The sequence below is a fragment of the Anas acuta genome, chromosome 1 (genome assembly GCF_963932015.1).
Source record: "Anas acuta chromosome 1, bAnaAcu1.1, whole genome shotgun sequence".
Lineage (NCBI taxonomy): Eukaryota > Metazoa > Chordata > Aves > Anseriformes > Anatidae > Anas > Anas acuta.
In genome coordinates this window covers 195,266,180-195,278,471 of record NC_088979.1, presented here as the reverse complement: position 1 = coordinate 195,278,471, position 12,292 = coordinate 195,266,180, and the positions used below count along the sequence as shown (strand labels likewise).

Genomic DNA, 12,292 nt, shown 5'->3' with positions numbered 1-12,292 from the left:
AGACTACAGAGGAAGCCAGCCTCTTGGCTCTCTTCCATCAGAACTTCTTGCATTCTGTACAGATGGAATTTGGGTCTTGGTTCAATTTCTGTTCATATTCCCCATCTGTCCATATCTTCTATCTAATCTCCTTGCTAAACCCTAATTCTGTTTCCCAGACGGTCCCTTTTTGACACATTCTCTCATCCAGTCTAAGTCGTTCCTACTGAAGTACAGCTTTTATTATATCACCTTACTCACTTGGCAACTTATTCATTCACTAATGTTGAATCTGACTCGGGCATTGAGTGTGCTGGTGCTCTTACACTGCCTGGCAAGCCTTCTCCCTGGTGCAAGATCATAAAATGGGCTATCCATTAACTAAAAGTAAAGGCAGGGTTTGAAAATAACTACTATGGAGGAAGACCTGAAGGAGGATTAAATTCTGGGGATTTCCTCAATCTTTTTGAGATAAGAAATTTAATTTTTCTGATTTCTCTAAATTGAGACAACTGCTTGATTTAGATACTCAGCAATTAATAAAGATAGTCAGAAAAGGTGATGGACAGGGGGATGGACAGGGGGAATTAGAACAAAAGTTACCCACATGAAGTTTAAGCCTCATATAGAGCAGATGAATTTGAGCCGTGTTGTTTATTTTCAAGTCTTGTATAGCATTCATTAAACATAATGATGTAAGCCTCAAGGTAGCTCATAAATAGTATTTGCTCCATAAGCTTGTGGAACACATTTTCTATATCCTTTTGCATAGTGTTTTTTTATATGTATATATATATATACATATATATGTATACGCATATACATATATATAACAGAATATGCACATATATATAACAGATAACAGAAATAAAATGATACTTCTTGTCTGAGTTAAAGTTGGAACTAACGGCTGTCTTTTTCACAAATTTGACTGTCTGTGTTAATCACTTACATCATATTGATGGTCCTTTTAGCTAGAATCCGTAGCAGAAATATAGAAATTATAGACATAGGCCTTATAGAAATAGTGGAGAGGAATCACTGCCTTTGCTCATTTCATCTTTGTCCTTTGCTCATTTCATCAGTGATATAGTACAATAAAGAGTTTTATAGTAATGTTTCCAGATATTTCTTTAGGCAGTAAAAGTCATTTTTTTGACAGCAGTAGTGTAGGCTGCTCAGAGTCCTTATGTTCTTACAGCCTGTTTGAACATTGTCTGTATGAGAGAATCGTAACTCAGGCAGTTACCTCTTTTTTCCATTTCTTCATCATTTGTTCCAAGAGCTCACTGATGAAAACAAAAAGTTGTGACAAAGTTACAAAAGTAACATATTTTACTTCATATATATGTGTGTATATATATATATATATATATATATGTATGTATGTGTGTAGTAATACCTCTACTTTATACATGTGTATATATATATAAAAAGCTAAGTTTTTTTTTTTTGGAGGGTATTTTGCAGACATGACTAACAGTATTTTTCATCTCAACCACACTCAGTTATAGAATGCCCTTGCCTACATTCAAGCTTTTATTTAATAAAAATAAATACTGCAGTCCCTACTGTTTTACACCTTCCACAGCATCTTGGCAATAAATCCATCAGAATGTTGGTGTCCATATTATGTTTTGAAAACATTAATTAGCTAAGCTCCTCAGACATCACAGTGACTGAAAAAAGGATCACCCAATCATTAGACTGGGAAGAATCTACGGAGATCTACACCTCAAAGCTGGGCTAATTTCAAGGTTAGGGGTAGCTAGAGGGCTTGTCCAGTTAAGTTTGAAAATCTCTGAGGATGGAGATTTCGCAGCCTCTCTGGGCATCCTGTTCTGTGACTTCATTGCTCTCATGGTGAAGAATTCTTAATTTACCCTAAGTGACTTGTGATATTTGCCCTCCAATATACATCTCTTAGAAGGATGTGGTTCCATGTTCAGTAATCCCATATTTGAGAGTTGAAGACAGCAGTTCCCTTAGACTCTTGTCATATAACACTCATCAAGCTGTTGGGCTGGTTCACATCAGAAGTAAATTATTTTCCCTCAAACATTTCTATGCTGCTTTATAAAGAAATGCACAGTTCAGGAAACACTATCCTATGCCCTCCATTAACCTGTCAAACCCACTAATTAGACTGAAGTAATTTGGGAAACAGATGGATTTTTTTTTCTCCACTAAAATATTGTCTTTTTTCCTATTTTTGTTTTGTTTTGTTTTGTTTTTTATTGGATAAACTGCAATTTTGAGAGACCATCCTTTTGTAATAAAAGCTAACATTTGTTTATTGACCTCTAATGTATAAGTGATGTAAAATTCTGAGAAATTAACAAGTAAATATCTGACATCATTGTAGAGACAAAATCTAGTATAAGTGTATTCGGGAGAATTAATTGATATGTTAGAAAGTATCTTTTTAGATTTAGGAGGAAATTATTCACTCAGAGGATGGTGAGGGCCACAAAGTGGCATATGACAGAAACATGGTAATTATCTAATAAAGAAAAAAAAGGACTTAATAAATATGGAGTATCCATAAGAAATATTAAGAATCCTAAGAATAAAAAATACTCTATTGGGAAACTATGCTTTATTAGTTGATCTTTAAACAGTAAAAAATTGCAAGTCATTATTATTTTAATTATTATTGCAAGTCATTCATTATTTTTAGCCATATTTACTTTTTTTTTCTCCTATTTTGAGTTAAAAGTAGTTTCTTCACAGCTAGACTATTTCACAACATAACAGATCTTACTAAAAGATATTTTTTCTAATATTAATAATCTATTTTTCTTAATTATTCACTTTTCTTCTAATTGCTGGAACAATTTCAAATAATAAGTATTAATAATAAAATAATTCTTCTAGTTAGTTGCTGGAACACCTCTTCTATGAAGACAGGCTGAAGGAGTTGGGGGTTCTCAGCCTGGAGAAGAGAAGACTCCAGGCAGACCTGATAGCAACCTTCCAGTACCCAAAGGGGGCTACAGAAAATCTGGAGAGGAACTCTGTCAGGGACTGTAGTTATAAGACAAGGGGTAATGGCTTTAAACTCAGAAAGGGTAGATTTATATTAGATATTAGGAAGAAATACTTTACTTTGATGGTAGTGAGGTTGCCCAGATAAGTTGTGGATGCCCCAACCCTGGAAGAGTTCAAGGCCAGGTTGGATGGGGCAACCTGATCTACTGGGAGATGTCCTTGCCCATGGCAGGGGGGATGGAATTAGATCTTTAAGGTCCCTTCCAATGCAAACCATGCTATGATTCTATGAAATATTGTCTTACTGAATAAATTCCTTTCCCACTCTCTCCATAATATTTTCCTTAGGGTTAGGCCTAACCAATAGTCTGACAATGTTACACTCCCTGAAAGTCTTGATCCAAGACAAAACCTGAATCATTATTAAGACACTATTTTATTGTATATTCTCCTGTAAGAATACTCAGAATACTTTGAAATCCAAAAATCTTTCTCCTAAATGAGGATATTGTTATGGTTCTGTTGCTGTTATCGAAATTTTTACCTTTTTTTAAACATTTTTCTGAACATTAGAGAGCTTGTATGTCTTCTTATTCTTCTTTTTTTGTTTTTTTGTTTTTTTTTTAACAAGCAAACAACAACAAAAAAAAACAACAAAACATTTACACACAGCCTGGAGGTAGGATCTAATAGACCATTTTATAATGAACCTTGTTATTTTCCAGTTAGTATTACTGATTACTAGTATATTTATTATTGCTTCAACTTGCAATGATCTAATCAGGTATAAAGTTTTAGTTATTGTAAGAACACTGTTATAAAGACATAAGTTATTGTATTTATCATTGTAACTCCTGTTTTTGTCAAGATGATACACTAGTTTCTGTCTTTAGGTTTAGTAATATGGTCCCAGTTAGAACCTCACCTCAGTCTCCATTTCCTCTCTTCACTTTTATTGCTCTTAGCTATTATAGGGATACTACTTTTTATCCCACATACTGACTGTACTCAGAGAGTTTGTCATTTTTACTCTCTCAGTCCATGTTGTCTGAGGACCTCTTGGACTCCCATTCTACAAAGGTGCATTTCTTCATGAACCTTTCTTTCCTTATTGTTAGACCTGAAGAAGGGGATGACTAGCCTTGTTCTTGATGAGTTGTTTCATCACTGTTCATTCTGTTCCTTCCTCATGCCTCCAAGAAGTGTGAAAAACCCACATAATCTGAATTAAAAATGAACAATCAAAGAAGGGAACACGTGTTTACAGCTGGACGCATAACAGGTATTGATGACAGGAAGAAGAGCAGTAAAGCAAGTAAAGAAAGCAAGCAATAAAAAAGTAGTCAGAACTGATTTCTAAATGTTTTATGGAATTCAGAAGCCACAGTTATTATATTTTCCACATTCTATTCTTTTAAGTCTTGTAGTAACAGGGGCAATGAAAATGTCCATGGGAGAGCTTTTTTTTTTTCAGCATAGTGTGACCAACACTATGTTGAAAAGTGTTGCATATTTAACCTTGGAAGCAGATGAAGGGGTCATGTTTTTGCATGCATAAACCCTACCAGAAGAATGTATTATGCATATGGCTTTTCTTTTGCATCTTCCTTTCATGGGTTTTTCCTTTCTTTATTTTGAGCAACTGAATTTGCTGTTGTCACTGTTGATTAAGTATCTTCCTTGTTGTTTTTAAAGTTATTATTCATTATAATGGACCAGCTAAAAATCACAGATACTATCACAGGTACAGGTTGGAAGGATCTAACAGCCATAAGTAAACTTTAAGTGACAGCACTTGTGTGTGATAGGCAAACATTAAGGCTAAGGTAGAACCAGCTCTATCCTGAAGCTGTGTAATTGTTTCAGCAAAATTGCGATCAGCAGAACTTCCTAGCAGAAATATATTTACAACTTCAGCTTGCACACCAGAAGTGTGGTGTGATAACTTGTGATCCAGGTTAAGAGGTATTCTGCTTCTATAGACATATACTTAGTTTGCCTTCTGTTTTTAAAGCTCTTTACAGCAAACTTTCTCACACTGTATGTCTTCAAAGTATAGAGCAAGCTGTCTTTCAAATAACTAGGTGGGTTACAAATCACCTAGATCCCTGGGGTAAGAAAGAGAATTTCCAGAAAGAAAATCCATAAGTTCTGTATATAAACACAATATTTTTACAAGACAGGTTGCATTCCTCATGTATAAGACCCATGTATATGAAATGGTGTAGCATTTTTCCAACGTTCTTTGAGAACTACTGTATAGAAAGATTCTGCTGTGGTTTTGCTCCATGAGCATAGGTGTTGAGGAAATTTCTCTTGGAACAGGCTTTTCTTATGCTCTGGCCCAGATATATGAGCATGTAAGAAAGTAATGGCATTACCTTTTCTGTCCTCTTCAAAATCTTCTTACACAGAGCTCAAGGTTTGCTTTTGGAGGAAACCCTTGTGCCAGTGTATTTTTCATGACTTGGTCCTGAGGTTTCAATTGTTCTACAATTTAAAAACATTATTCTTCTTATGCTACTTTATGCTAAAATATGTTGTATACATATTCCATTTTCTAATTCTTTGATGTCCTACATCTCTGAAATCATTACTGTATTACAGCATTGTAGATGTTATATTTCATGAACATGTAATTTGTAAAATGCTATAAGAAGGGATCGATATTGTGGTGGAAAAGCAATGCAGTTTAAAAATGTTGGCTATGGTCAGATATAAAGTCATGTATTGTTTCCAGGGCAGATGAAGAAAAAAATCATCATCCTAACAGTACTTAGTGTTTATCTGCAAATTGATGTTCAAACAAGACAATAAATAATTACACAGAGCTCCTAGATAATGTGTAGTAAGGTAAATAGCATTGACAATTCAACAGTCAAGATAATCATCATCACTATTCAGCCAGCCTGGCTCCTGTCTGCTATATGTACATTGAGGTACTATAATGATTACTGTGCATTCAGATTCCATAAGAGATATCTGAGAATTAAAGGATTTAATGTTTCCTGCTGAAATATTGAAACAGCTGGTTCTGTAAGCATTACATATTCTGTAGAGCTTATAGAAAGATTATTCTTTTTTGTTTACATGCTTACCATGGTTCTACGAACATAAATAATCTGAAAATACTGTAAAAACTGTTAGGTTCCTGCCTCGATAATCCAGAAATGAAATCTGTATCATGGGAGATGACTTGATAATCTCTATCCTGATATGTACAGGGTTCTAAAATCAGTGCTTGATTGACACTGAACAATAACCTTTTGCCATTCTTAGCAAATAAATAAATAAGTCTGAGCCCCTTAAAGCATTAACTATGATGCAGGATCAAAATATTTCAGTTAAGTGGTGTCACTTTGGTTGCCTTAGATTGATACCAAACGTATTCATACTTTGCAAAGTGCAAAATAAAAACAGTGTTATGAAGTTTGTCATTTAGATCTAGGTGCTCTTGAATGCTAATAGTCTTAAGGCTTCCACAAAAACAGATTTATTTTACAGTGAGAAAAACTTAAACAAAAACTATACTCACAGTTTTTATATAGGTGAGTTGATTACCAACACTAGTTTTTCTTCTACATTAATCACTGAGTAACACCTAGCTATTTAGTATTTCAGGTAGGCATCCTGAAATTACAGTATACAGTACAGTATACTATTAAACATTCTATTAAACATTATTACCTGTTACTGAGTGGTGACTTTCAGAAATCAGCTGCTTAACATCTGTATTTCTTATCTTTCCATCTATTGACTTTCTCCTTTTCAAAAACCAAGGCCTCTTTCCCGGATGGTTTTTGCCTTGTGGGTAATAGTTTATATCCCAATCTGAATTTAATAAACCTAGCTAAAGTTTATCCTTAATAAACTTTGCAGTGGTAATGTTCTGCAAAGAAGGTTTAGAAGAAACATTGTCATGCTCATCCATTTATTTTGTTTTTTGTTTAACATCTAAATATTAAATAATAATTGTTCTTGTCTTGTTTACCTTGATACTGAAATGCCTTGGGGCCCCTAGCACGAAAAAGGCATGGACCTGTTGCAGCAAGTTCAGAGGAAGACTACAAAGACTATCAGAGGGCTGGAGCATCTCTCCTATGAAGAAAGGCAGAGAGAGCAGGGCATGTTCAGTTTGGAAAAGAGAAGGCTTTGGGGAGACATCATTGCAGCTTTTCAATACTTAAAGAGATCTTATAAAAAATTTGAGAAGGACTCTGCGCAGCTAGATAATGATAGGACAAGGGGGCGATGGTCTTAAACTAAAAGAGGATAGATTTAGACTAGACATTAGGAGGAAAGACTTCACTGTAAGGGTAGTGTTAGGAGGAAAGACTTCACTGTAAGGGTAGTGAGGCATTGGAACAGGTAGCCCAGAGAAGTTGTAGATGCCCCATCCCTGGAGGTGTTCAAGGCCAGGCTGGATGGGGCCTTGGCCAACGTGATCTAGTGGGTGGCATCCCTGCCTATGGCAGGAGGGTTGGAGTTAGATGATCCTTAAGGCCATTTCCAACCCAAGAATCAACTACATTACTGTTTAAAAGTAAACTTGTCAAATTTCTGTCTTCTCATCCTGCTTGTTACAGCAGGAATGGAAAGAGCGAGGTCATGATTCTAAAATAGTACAACTGATATTAAAACAGTAGAAAGAAAATTCATTAAACTTTCTTCCTCCCTAACCCTACACAGTGTGATTAAATATCACATTCATTACAAGGCTGTCATCTGACTGAATTTATCCAGGAATGAAACACTTGCTCTTCTGAAAATGAATCTAAATTTCAGTGTTAGTCATATAAACCATAGTTAACAAGTCCCAAAACAATCAACTGTAAAAATTACACTCATTTCTACATAATAAATAAATAAATTCATAAAGGTTATCTTTTTTTTTTTTTTTTTTTTTTTTTAATTCTTAAAATCAGGACTTTCTTCCAGTTTTATTCACAGTTGTGCTGATCAAGAGTGAGGTAAGTGACCTGAGTGACTTCTTCAGTGAAGACTTGATGCTGATGTCCAGTCTGGTTTTAAATATTATTATTATGAAATATTTGACGTCTATTTCCCACCTCCATGGGTTGAATTTGGTTTAATGTAAACAGACTTCAGACAACATATAGACGATATATATGGGGGAAAAAAAAAAGTAAACTTAAAAAAAAAAAGAAAGCGCTACATACCTGTTAGATTTTTGTTTGTTTGTTTTAGTTTGGAAAAAATAATAGTATAAATGTAAACAGATAACACAGTGGAAACTGTTATTCCATGAAAAGATGTTCTGTTTTGTAGTAATTTAGCAAGTTTGTGTATAAATTTATTCCAGTATTAATGCTACCTGTGAAAGGCTGGCTTTTGTGAGGTTTTTGGTAGGGTGGAGGAGGAGTTAATTTGGTTTTGTTTAACTTGTATCACTTGGTAATGGATTTATATAAAACTGGAAATGCCATTCTCATATGGAAACAAGAATAGGGGTATGTTTTTTTGTGTGGTCTGGCTAGTACACTTTGTAAAAAAAAAAATGTAATGGAAAATCTGGACATACTGTGAGTGGTTTTCACACTTCATAAGTTTAGCCATCTGTGACAGATGATCTATTCTGTGTTTGTTGTCAGGTTCAGTTACATTCCTTTAAAAAGGAAGAGGATTGGGTTGGCTGGAAGCTTCTGGAGAGAGAGAGATTGCTCCTACCCTGGGAGCATCAGAGCATATTTCAGGGGGAGTTCTCCTGTTTCAGAGAAAGAGAGTTGGAGAGACGGGGCGGGGGGGAAATGTTGCAGGCAGAAGTTCAGGGAGATACTGCGAAACTGCAGAGAATTGACAGGAATGGGTTCACAACCTGAGCTGTTGGAGAATTCAACTTGTCCAGCTGAGGCGGAGGGGATTATGCAGAACTTGGTGCAGATCAGAAAGCCGTTGAGTTGTTGGAATGGAATGAAGCCTGGAAGCAAGGCATCAGCGGGCAAGGCGAGTTTCATAAACCTCCTTTTGTTTCTATTCTGCCTTGCCTAATTCTGTTTTAAACTGTTACATGTAAGTATTCATATGAAATCTAGCTCTGAGTTTTAAAGCCCTTTTTCTCCTTGTTTTGCATGTCCTCTATAGAGAGATCTCTGCAGTTTCACAATGAGGCTCTAGTTGAACTTAGGGTCATATCATGCCATCTAACACAGGTATAGAAAGATAATCACCATTAGTCTTCTTAGGCTCCCTATCTAATCAGTTGTTTAGAGTTAGGCAATGTGAACACGTGTTTCAGAATAAGGTCTTCATCTTATTTTAAAGAATCTTTAGGTTTTGATATAACATAGACTTATTTCTGTACCAGTTGTACTGAGCTGGCTCTTCAACTGTATAGTTGTCTAATTAATAGTGCATAATTCTGGGTATTTTGACAGCTGTGCCACCACCATGAAGAACTGTTGATTCTTAAGAATCTGAAAAGCCTTATAGAGCTATACATGGTACAAAAGCAGAGTCAGAAGTGTGTTTTTCTATGGTAGAATATGTTGCAATGGTAAATGTTAAGGCACTTTTGGAAAAAGGAGGAAGGAGATTTGATGCAAGTTGTTCTGCAGGTACACAGCAGTGTGGATGAAGTCAGGGCTGAGCTGGAAACATAAAGAGGAGCAGCTGTGATGCATATAGAAAGACCTGCATTGTGCAGTCAGGCACTTGGTGTGTTTGTCTAATCTGTGCTTTACAGCAGGATTTACATGCACATTGTTGTCCAGTGTGAGCCACTTTTTAGAGAAAGTGATTAATCAGGGCTCTGCTCACTCTGCCACCTTTCATCTTAGACCAGGGAAACACACCATCAGGAGTGCAGAAGAGAAAACACTGCATGAACAATCAAAATGAACTGAGCCCAGAAACTCTGACTGCTGAAGAGAGGTGTCATTTCTGAAGAATCACAGAGGTGGTAAGATTCCTGTGTGGTGAAAATGATTAAAACTCTGCTGCAAAACAGCTCCTGCATGAAAAGCCAAATGCAGGAATTCGAACTGCAGCAGCTGCTAGGAGTGGGACTGACCTCTTCTGTCTTGAGACACTCACAGGTGACATCCATGTTATGTGAGACTGTTTCTACAGTAGGAGAAACAGGTGTGATTTTTGAGTGAGCTGAAGAAAAATTGTGCTTGCTTTCAATTCAGTAGCTCAGATTAGCTCTGCACATTATGTCTGCATTTGGGCAGATGAATCCTTGCTCTTGCAAATAAACAAGGCTGTGGAGCAGCATGTGGAGTCTTGTGAACCACCAGTTGTTGGAGGAAGTCCGTAGCAGAGAATAGGCAGAAAAGGCCAAGATTTCCTCACACCTTTTTTTGTTTATTTGTTTGTTTGCCAATAAAACAAGATTAATACTTCATTTCTTTTGGAGAGGGGATGCTTTTTCTGAATTACAGCTGAAAGTTTGCTACGTAGTCTCATATCAGTTGAAAACAGATGGTGTTAATTCAGCATATGCATATCCTACTGATAAGTATAAACTGTTCTGAATTTTTCTCACCAGTATTTTCTGGCCAGAATTCTCAGATTGCATAGGAAGAAAATTAAAAGTATGTTCTCATTGACTGGGAAAAGACTCTTCATAATCCAGAAAAAATTTCCATAGATGAGATCTGAGCTTCAGACAAAATTCATGATTCTGACTGAAGGGAATGACATATAATGATGTGATGGTTACATGGTGAGAAACAGTGTATTATTAATTACTATGAGTGAACAAGCCTATGTTAAGGATGTTGAATAGCGTACAAAAAGATTTATTGCAAGGACTTCATCATTCCAAGATGAAGAGGATAAGTAGTGCCTTTTTCTACTGCCACAAACAGCATGATCAACTAACTAATCCTGAAATTAGCAATTAATCCTCTGGTACAATATCCTTTAATATAAAAGACGAACTACCAGTGACAGAATCACATAGCCTCTGTATTACATGTTACTGAACGTGTTACTGAGGTACGGTTCTGTGTCATTAGTTAATCTAAAAACAGTATGTACTGGAGACACAGCACATCATGTGCAGACAAAATTGGTATCTTAATCAAGCACAGGCATCAAATATCCATCTGCTTCACAGACCTGGTAACTTTCCACAGGTTAGGCTGGGAAGTTCTGAATATCTACAGTACTGTCCTCCTTAGATAAAATGCCTGTCAGTGAAACAACATTAGAAAAGAAAGAAGTAGTGATTGATTAAGAAATTGTGTTATGGTGTAGTATACTATGTTATTACGTGTGTGTGTATATATAGAATATAACGACCCTAAGTGTACAGCCTTCTTGATCTTATTAAACACCTACCTCATAGCAAAATTCTAGTTTTGCCACTAAAATTTCTCGAGATGGTGAATCTTTTTCTTCACTGACTTGCTGTTATGCCATGCAGAGAGTTCCCTTTACCTTATCCTCTCTTTTGTCATGTATTTCATAATCTTTTGGGTCATTGAAGCAGAGTGTTTTTCAGAAACCTCCTCTTCAGATACTTTCATGAGTAATGAGAAGGATATCATCCAGATAAATCCATTCTTTTGGATCCTGTCAGACTGTCTTCTGAAAAATCACAAATTTACAAAAGGGGAAAGACTTTAATTCACAGTCAAAAGTATTTACTTGGAACCTTTTATCAAATTCAGGCTTCAGTTCTGAATTGTGTATTGTACTGTAGCATTTAGAGTACTAACTGTGGCAGTAAAAACACAGTATTGGAGCAGTGGGAGAAGAGTAGTTTGTTTTTGTTAAGTCCCTTGGTAGTTTTAATATGCTGATATGTACATACATATATACATACATATATATAAAATACTTAAGGATATTCAACATATCTTGGTACAAACCACATAAGGATAAGCATTTTTTAAGCATCAGTAATATCTCCTATAAAGCAGCTATGCAATATTTTCAAGTATTTTATAGCAACGTGTGGAATCTTTGTCATTCAGAGCAGAAATTTTTCCCATGGTCTTTTCAATTTTGAGGACAGGATCTCTTCCTTCTTTCTCTTCTTCCTTTCTCCCTTCCCCTTCATCTTCCCCTATTTTTTCCTTTTTTTCCTTTCTTAGAGACTGAGTAGTGGGAAAAATTATTTATCCCATTTGGTACAGTAATTTGGATGCATAAGCATTGCTCAACTCTGAGCATTTGACTCTGTTAGCTTGACAGATGTCCATTCTCTGAATCAATCTTACAGGAACTTTTTCCCTGATGTAAAGTAACTGAGATACATTAGCGTATGTGGAATTAAATGTAATTATACAGCAAATCTCTCACATCAGCTTGTATTCCAGACTACTTTGCAAAAATGAATAATATAATTAAA

General features: G+C 35.7%; 1 protein-coding gene across 16 annotated transcripts in view; it reads left to right on the top strand.

Annotated features, from left to right (window-relative positions):
* The window catches only part of PCLO (piccolo presynaptic cytomatrix protein), a 361,820-nt gene that overhangs the window by 193,574 nt on the left and 155,954 nt on the right, over positions 1-12,292 (top strand). The gene's annotated exons all lie outside the window — the stretch shown is intronic.